Here is an 8,917-nt window from a genome sequence, read left to right on the forward strand (position 1 = left end):
TTAAGGAAGGAAAGAAAGCAGAAGCTTACTGCTGGTAAATATTTATCCATTCACATTTAGCTTTGAATTTAAAAGAAAGTGTTAGTGATACACAAACAAAGAGTGATGTAGTTTTTACAGAGAATGTGACAATTTTGAGTTATAGCTCAGCTTTCCAATGGATCTAATGGGGTTAAACATGAGTAAACACTAATGCGACAGTTATAAACTATGTTTTGGAAGAAGCAGTTAAGCAACAAGAGCTCAGCCACTGCAATTCTTAACACGTGTGGCTGCTGCAAAGGCTGCTTGCTACACCCCACTACATCCTTTTTTTTCCAGAGCACACAAACAAGGTTTGCAGCGTGCTACCTGGTGGCAATGCCCTGCCAAGATTGACTTTACTATCTGAGCCCTGAGAAGACAGTCACACCCTTGAAGTACTCCAAAATCTCAGCTCCTACTGAGAGCAGGGGGACTAAAGAAGCTCAAGAGAAGTGCCGGGCCAGATCTCTCCAGCAACCCTTCCAAATCCTGGGCAGTTGAAAAATATCCTGCAGTTCATCCTGCAGATATGGCTGGAGCCTCAATAACAGGTATACAGCACCTCAGAGATACCCCTAGAAGATCTTCTCATTCATTGGAGTTAATTTATGTCCTCAGAGGACATGGTTACACAGGCATTGTTTTGAATGGCAATAGTGCCCCATGGAGCTCCCATTCCCCTTGCAAATTCTCAGGCCTGTGTTACCCCCTTATTGAACCAAATCAGGTGTGTGTGTTTATGCAGCTGCAAGGTAAACTGATCTGGCTGGAAAACAACCTATTTTTTTTCTGAACCATCTCAAGCTGTCCCCATCCCACCACTTGGTTCACAACCTCACTGTGCAAGCTGCTGCAAGGGTGGTTCAGGGAGGCAATGGGAACAAGAAGCCATGAGCAGAGCAGTAGGAGCCAAGCCCATTCAGCATCTTAGGCAGCACTACCACCAAATGTGAAACCAGGGTCTGCCACTGTATGTGTTGCAAAGAAATAAAGGGAGCCACAACAGTGTGCAAACAAGTGCTGGCTGACAAACCCTTGGCACAGACTTGCCCTTGTGCAGGACACTTCAGGCCAAATCCCAAATCCCTCATAGCTGTTACACAAGTCCTTGGTCCACACAAAGAAAAGTTGGAGGAAATCAGAGCTGTAACTAAACTCAGTGAAGTTAGGTCACCATGTAAGTGATTTCAGGAAGTGAAGATCTCACGCTATATCTTAGTAAGGGAGAAACTGCATAAATTATGTACCTCACATGTGGCTTGCAATTAGCTTCATCTTTGCATGACAAGCCAGGCCAGCCCCACTTCTGGTTTCACAATTAGTAAAATGTATACATTCTTTGAAGTCTGGAGCTGGGACCCTTATTTAGGTGCCTACAGGGCAGGTTTCTGATCTCTTCTGGCTCTTTCCTCTTAGGAGGAACTGAATCACATCCTAAATGTGCACAAGTGCCAGCCTGGCTGAGGACGACTGGCTCAGAGGCGGGGATGGAGGTGCTGGGTAAAACGTGTGGATCCTCACCTGGGAGATACAGCCAATGTGCAGGACGCCCACCTCAGGGCCATTGGCTGGGTAACAGCTGCTGCTATGACAACATGCAGCTGAGAAAAGTGTGAATGAACAGAATCCCCAAATACACCTGCAAAGGCATTTGCCCCAGAGCAGGTCATGCTGAAGAGGAAAATAACAATAATGAGGTTTGCTTAGGAGATGGCCATCAGCTGGATTAAATAGTAACCAGGAAATCACCGAGACACTTCTCAAGTAAAAAAAAAAAAAAAAAAAAAAGTCGGCTTCAAAAGAAGTCTAAACAAAGCATTCAACTTCACAATGAGGGAAGAGAAACCTGGCCTGACAACACAAGGCATCATGCCATGGGGTATGTGATTTATGGGGTCTTTAGCTCTGTGCACTTGGGAGGGGGTTGAAATTTTGGGGACTTCTCATAGTAGGGTGTTCAAGCATTTGTCAGTGTTTGTTAACATTCCAATTTATCTGTTGTAATGCCGGTACAGATTCCATACGTGTAGCACACTGACCACCATGTGATTATGTGACATTAATAAATTAGTGACCAATTATTAATGAATCCCCGTGATTAAAACCACATGGGTGGAGCAGTTTTTCCCTGTGATGGGAACTAGCAAATTCTACCCTTGTCCCACTGGCAAAAATACAGACTGGAGTGGAAGTAAGGCTAAAAAATTTTAATGCCAGTGTATTCATACAGTTTATCTCTGAGACAATCATCTTTGAATTCTGAAATTCTTGACAAATCTGGAATTTTTTCTACTCTTCTTCCAGCAACATTTCATAGTGATTCATGGCAGACAGGGACATATCCATTTTCCTAGATCATATAAAAGTGTCTGTGTGGTAGGAGTTTAGTTCTATAACAATACTTTTCTACTGCACACCACTCCCCCATATTTGAAAAAATGTATTTTAGGCTTGCTTGAATGTTCTGATGTATTTCCACATGTAGGAAAGTATCAGTGTAAGATGTAAACTTCACTAAATGTGTTCCTTTGGTCTCACATAAAAACCTAATTTGCTCCATCATTACTAAATTTGGTTATGGTCAAAAGACTGTTTTTCCATGCCTAGTAAGAACTACAAAGTTTAAGCATTTTACTGATTTTTTTTTTTAAACCAGCACTTCATGAAGTATCAAAGAACTTCAGTGTGTGGATATGATCATGTGTTTACAACAGAAAACCTTTCATAATTACAAAGTAATTTAAAACTAGCACTTTTGGTTTAGACTGTTTTTTGTTTTGTTTTTTTTTCACTCATTGATATCAGATCTGTGCTACAGCATCACATAAGAGTATAAATACAACTTCTGTCATGCTAAAGCACAGGACATAGTGTTTACAACCATGCTATGGTCCCTGGGTTTTGGCAGATGATACCTGATCCATTGTAAAATATCCTTGGACAAAATTATCTCTGCAAAATATGTATTACACTTCAGCTGGCATTATGAGTTTGTATGATTGTGTGTCAAGTAACCGCAATGGTTTTGATCCTGTACTTTGTGCCCTAGGACTCTGCCTTTCATCATGTGGAACCATGGCCTTGGATGGTTCCATTGTTCAGGCTCCATGAACTGGGCCTCCACCCTCAATAAGATGAAGGGCTTTTTGTGTTCATGAAAGCCAGCCTGTTCTTCACCACTGCATCATCTGGTCTAATAAAAGACATTACTTCTCACTGCAGGCATTGCTTCTCACTTGTAACCACTTGATAGTTCAAAAGTTTCCTACCCTGAAAGAGCATCATGACATTTCTGTATTCTCTCTATCACCAGAATAATATGTGAGCAGAAAATGTCCCTTATATAAATGAGATTCTATCACAACAAGGAAACTTCTCCAGGAAGGAGCCTTCAAATGGACTGCTCCCAGTGTGTTTGTCTGGGTGGAGAGCTGTGCCTCCTTATACTCCTCATGATTTCCAGGGAACTCTGGGAGCATGATGCTGTTTCAAAAATGGGACTTCTGGCTCTGCCTGCAATATAAACACCACACCTGTTTGTAAATCAGTCTAATTAAACCAATGCTAAACTGTCCTGGAGAGAAAGTTGAACTGCTTTTGCAAGATTTGTTTATTTTAAACAATTTAGTGTGGCAAATACTGAAAAGCAGAAGTTCATAAAATAACTTTGCACATGGATTGGTTCATGTTACAGTTGAAAGGACATGGGAGGTCTAAATAGCAGAACTCCTGTTTAAAATTGGAAGGCAGAAGTATGTGAATGAGTAGTCATCTGCTTCAAAGATGCTGAACTGCAAATATCTGTATTTCCATCAACAGTGGTGATGAAATGTACCCACTCTAATTATGTTGCTATCATTTGTGAACACAGAATGCTTGGAGGAAAGAAAAGAACATTTTTGTTGAACTGGTACACATTTTGTACAGTTTTCTATGTAGATAATGACCTAGAAGCTTGATGACAGAGGCAAGAGAAAAATATCTTGAAGCAACTGAAAATATGATGCAGTCTGATATAATTTGTCATGGTTCTGCTGCTCAATCACTCAGCAGTCATTTTTTCCCATGGTGTTTTCCTACATTTTATTTTCACAGCAAACAGCAGATGTTACCAAAACTTATCTTAGAAATCAATCTAAGCAGCAACCCTGCAGGCTAAGGAAGTGGCATGAGAAGACCCTACAGCATGCTCTTCAGCATTACAATATGAGAGCTTTGAGGGTCTGTCTCTGACAAATGGGCCCTCTTACATTTCTCAGGGTAACACATCCTGTGAAAATACTCAGTTCTTCCAGCACACAGTCTGGCAACTGCATCTCACCAGAACAGACTGAGCATCATTTCCTCATCGTGCAGCTCTCCATTACAGTGGTTACACAGCTCAGGCATCAGATGTCAAACTTGTGATTCTGTGAATGAAACATCTATCACATATCTGTTGAATGCTAAACATTTGAATCAAAAAGAGCCATGCCCATACTTTTGCTCTGTTTAAATGAAAGAGAGACCTCAATGTAAATTTGGTGCATCAACTTCACATTTTCATTTGATTCACATAATTTTCCCAGCAAAGACTGGAGGAAAAGAAGCTGTGCCTATCAGGCATGCCTACTTCAGTGACTAATTCTGCTTGATCTTTCACCTTTCCCTTTTGCAACTATGGTTCTCAGCATTTTATTTTGGATGCTTTTCTGAATTATTTAATGCAGGTAAAATGACCTGATACTGAAGTTTTGTGAGGAGAACCAATTCTTTCCTCATAGTAAACCACTCAGCATCTGTGATGAGCAAAATGCAAGAGGAAAAACCATCTCTTTACAGGTGACTGGTCTAGAGATAAAGATGTAGCTTCTTGATCCATTTTATATTATGAAAAAACTGGTTTAACAAGCAATCAGCCCCACATTTTGCCCTCATCTGCATTTTCTTCTCATATACATGCTTTCTCATTTGTATCAGTCCTGTGGAGCTTGCTGTACATTGGATTGCCAGATGATTAAATATAATAATAAGCTGTAATTCCTGTTAGTTTTCTTCCTTGTAATGTATAGTCTGAATTATAGTGGCACTGGCAAGTGAAGGAGCAATGTGCTGCAGACTAGATGTGGGAACACAGAGCTATGAGACTACATCTGGCAGCAAGGACAAGAACTACTTAAGCCACTTTTGCTATCTTAGAAAATATCCCCTGTCTCTACCCAGGTGGGATATGAAGTATGATCCATTTCAACAGTATCTGTTCTCCCTGTCATACATTTATGCCAACAAACCCCATCATCATTGGTAAGCATTGTGTGAGTTTGACTCTCCACCTCAAGTGAACTCAGCACAATAGCTCATAAATGTCTCTATTTCCTCTCTCTTTAACTTCTCTTTGATTCACTCTTCTCCCTTTTTCTCCAGGATTCTTCCACACACAGTTCACTTCAGAAATTGCTATGCAAGTTGTGTTCCTACATTAGTGAGGGTTTTTTAAAGTTGTACTCATGAGGAATAGTTGCATCCTCAGCTAAACAAGAGGTTAAAAACAGAAGTTACTGAAATATGAATCTCATATAGTATATTTTTGACTTTAAATATCCTGTATAATCCTTGCCTCAGCAGTTGTACTGGTGCAGAGTTTATTGTTAAAAACATCCAAAAGTGATGCTTTTTCAACTGTTTCTGATGTTCAGTTCATAGCTGTAAGGATTAGCCTTTTCCCATAAGCCTTGAAATGAACAATACCGGAAAGCCTTTACAGACTGATTTTATTGGAAAACTGCAAGGTCTTTCCCTTTTTTCTTTCCTCAACCTTCAGAATCCAGCTCTACTCCTCCTGAAAGCAGCTCCCCTCTATCATTTTCTCTGCTCCACTTTCAATGTTTAAAAGGATACATAGAAGGACACTTGAACTCTGTCTTCTACTGAGAATAATTCAGCTCATTACAGTTTTTAAAAAGGCTTAAACTCATTTAAAATTCTGACTCTGCACAGTACCACTAGCGCAGAGTCAGAATTTCTGAACGGGAATGACTAAAGTGCCTTTGGTCTCCTCGACCTTCTGACTTGAGTGGCCAAGCCACTTATCAACCTCTATTCAAATACTAGGATTAAATCACATTGCCACAGCAATTAGAATTTACTACATATTTGTAACTAAGTATCTGCCAGAAAAAAAGGGAAGAAAGCAGGATGTGCATTGCTCTGATGGAGATGTGCCACAGCCCTGCAAGGTCCACCAGCATGCCAAGGCTCTGGTAGCTTGCTCAGGAGCAGTGTGGCCACACACCCAGTTGAGTGGGAAGCTGAGGACACTGTCTCAAGCTGTCATCCTGTGCCAGGGGACCAACACCCTCAGACATATTTTGTATTTTGAGTGGATGCCTGTAAATCAACATGTTTGGAATTCTTTACAAGGTCAGCTGACCACCAATTTCCTGGATGTACATTTGGCTTCGAATAGTTCTCCTATCCTTGTAATTATTTTGGTTTTACATGCAATTACTTGTGTACTTCCTCCTTTTATATTGCTTACATGTTTAACTTTAAAGCTATTCCTGGTAGCTCTTTTCCGGAGAATTAGGAATAGAGTCTTTTCAAAAGTCATCTTCCCCAACAGGTAGAGTTGGGTCATTCTGCAACATTAGCCTTAAAATTAAAAACAAAAAAAAAGAAAGCCTTTGGGGCTTCTCTGTAGAAGTCTTAGAAGTCTTCCAAACAATTGCCAACTTTGAGCTATTTTAGGTGTGATTAAAAATCCTCCTCTTCCTGATTACTTTCAGGCAGTTTGATGCAAACATTACAGAGTCAGGACTCTCCTAGGTCCCTGTCAGGAACAATGCTTTTAACATAAAATAAATAAACTTTATTGGAGACACTCAATAAATCTGCTTTAGTTCTCCCCAGTATCCTTTTGTACCTCAAAGATCTCAGTGGTCTATACCCTGAAGTTTGCAGGACATGTACTTCCATGCCCAAGATATGGAAAGTAGGAAGGTTCCTTTACAGAAGCCCTTGGATGGGCTTTTAATCTGCTGTCTCTGCTCCCAGCCTCTGGGTTTTGACATTCTGCTGTAAGGTTTGGGACCCATTTTTGCTGATGCTTTTTGTTTTGGCATATACATCAGAGAAAATAAATTGGGTTTGCCTCTTCCTAAGCCACTGTGGGTGATACTTTTATTGCCAGTTTGATGCACTCTAGCTTTGTTGAGTTTCCACCTAATCAACTTTAAAAACAGTCTGACATTTTCTTCCCCTTTTTCCTCATGATTCTGCATTTGTCCAGTTTCTAATATTTCTGTTGGTGACGTGCAAAAAGTGCTTTTAATCATATCCAAGCAAGGGGTCTGATACAGTACAAGGGTTCCTGGCAAAACACACACACACAAACACACACACATATATGTACAAGGAGTGCAGCAAGGAGGGGGAAAAAAGCACTAAATGGATGTGAAAATGCTACCACAGTTGGGTTTTTTTTGGTGTTGTGTTGCTTTCAGACATACTTAGTTTTCTTCATTTGTATAATTATTTTCCTGGAAAAATTTTGGAAAACTTTATGGGACTAAAACACAAATTCCCTAGCTACATCTTTTACCAGGCTTTAGTAAAAACTACAAATAAATCTATAACCTTTCTATCTCACTGCCTGCCCTTCGTGACATTAATACATCTCCAAAGTATAATTTATTTTTACAAATAATAATGTGAATTTACCATTCTGTATCTGGGACTTTGAAACTCACATCATGGATAACACAGAATCATAGAATAGCTTGTGTTAGAAGGGACATTTAAAGGACATCTAATCAAACCCCCCTGGGATAAGCAGGGACATCTTCGATGAGATCAGGGTTACATAGAGTTCCATCCAGACTAAATTCAGGCAAATGTGCAGCGTGGCCAGCAGCTCCTCCTGAGTTTCCACAGCCCATTTCCACTGTCTCATTTACTGGCTAAGTCATAATTTGTGCTTAAAAAGGAGACAATTACTCCCGAACATCTGAAAGCCACATTTTCAGCTGCAGCTCTGTTTTACATTCTATTTACTGCTTCTACTTATTTCTGCATAGTACCATCTGGACTCTATCTCCTTCCCACTTCCTCACAATTTGTGATTTCCTAAGTTCCTGCACATATTTTTTTTGCTCTTTATGAACAATCAGCAATTTTTTAGCTCCACAAATACAGCTCAGCATTCCTTTACTCTATTTTTATCTCAGACTGGCTACTAGGAACTACAGCCTGCTAGTTTTGAGCCTGCTAGGGCAGCTGACTCCGTAGATCAACCTGGCAGATGGCTCAATTCTTTTCCAAAAGCTTAGTGAGAATGGACCTGGCACTTCTAATCAGCCAGTTAGCAAGTCCTCGGGTACAGCTGATCCTTGAGTTGCTCTCCATATGCTGCCTGGAAGCTTCACTGTACTCCACCTCAGCTCACACCGACCGAGAGAACACCCTCCATTCATTCCCACTTGACTCCTCTTGGGTTTGTTTGGTTGTGCGATACTCGGGTGATCACCTAGCCCAACTTCCTGAGTAACTGAGTGCTGACCAAGTTAACGCATATTGATAAGGTCGTTGTCCAAATGCTTCTCAAACATGGACAGCCTTGGGGCACCGACCACCTCCAGGACCGCCGTTCCTCTCCGCAAAGAAACAGCCCCACTGTCCCGTGTAAACTTAAGGAGCAGCTTTGAACCATTCCCACGCGCCCTGTCCCTGAGCGAGAAGAGCTCAGCCCCTCCCTCTCCTCAGGAAGATGTAAAGAGCAACGAGGTCGCCGACCCTCAGCCTCATTTTCTCCAACCCAGACAAGCTCAAAGCCCCGGCGCTACTCCTCCGCAGCCGCTTTATGGTTGTTTAGATGTGCTCGGCGTGGCTGGGTTTGGGCTCCGCCTCTGGAGGGAGG

The sequence above is a fragment of the Zonotrichia albicollis genome, chromosome 2 (assembly GCF_047830755.1).
Source record: "Zonotrichia albicollis isolate bZonAlb1 chromosome 2, bZonAlb1.hap1, whole genome shotgun sequence".
Classification (NCBI taxonomy): domain Eukaryota; kingdom Metazoa; phylum Chordata; class Aves; order Passeriformes; family Passerellidae; genus Zonotrichia; species Zonotrichia albicollis.